The sequence below is a fragment of the Penaeus monodon genome, chromosome 29 (assembly GCF_015228065.2).
Source record: "Penaeus monodon isolate SGIC_2016 chromosome 29, NSTDA_Pmon_1, whole genome shotgun sequence".
NCBI lineage: Eukaryota > Metazoa > Arthropoda > Malacostraca > Decapoda > Penaeidae > Penaeus > Penaeus monodon.
In genome coordinates, this window is record NC_051414.1 from 37437354 (window position 1) to 37437866 (window position 513).

The 513-nt window shown below is 40.0% G+C and overlaps 1 protein-coding gene across 1 annotated transcript in view; it reads left to right on the forward strand.

Moving 5' to 3' along the window:
* LOC119591703 overlaps window positions 1-513 on the forward strand; it is a gene marked incomplete at both ends in the record, with an annotated part of 24330 nt that overhangs the window by 7889 nt on the left and 15928 nt on the right.

The window sequence follows — 513 nt, forward strand, 5'->3', positions numbered from 1 at the left end:
TTCTCCCTTTCTCAGCTAAATCCATTTTGACCCTGACGGTATTAAAGAGAAGATGGAGACGATGCCAACAACCTGTTTACTCCCTGTTTAGCGTCGCCACGATAATTAGCAAAGAGGGGGTTGGATATTGTGCGCTAATCGATCTTTCCCCCCCCCCCCACCCCCTAAAATCGACCTCCTTATCCCCCCCCCCACTCCCTATCACTTAATCATTTCCTCTTCCCTGACTCAGCACTTTTCTTACTCAGCACTTTTCTTACTCAAGACTTTTCTTACTCATACTTTTCTTACTCATACTTTTCTTACTCATACTTTTCTTACTCATACTTTTCTTACTCAGCACTTTTCTTACTCAACAATTTTCTTTCTCAACAATTTTCTTACTCAACACTTTTCTTACTGAAGACTTTTCTTACTCAACACTCTTCTTACTCAACACTCTTCTTACTCAACACTCTTCTTTCTCAACACTCTTCTTTCTCAACACTTTTCTTACTCAACACTCTTCTTTCT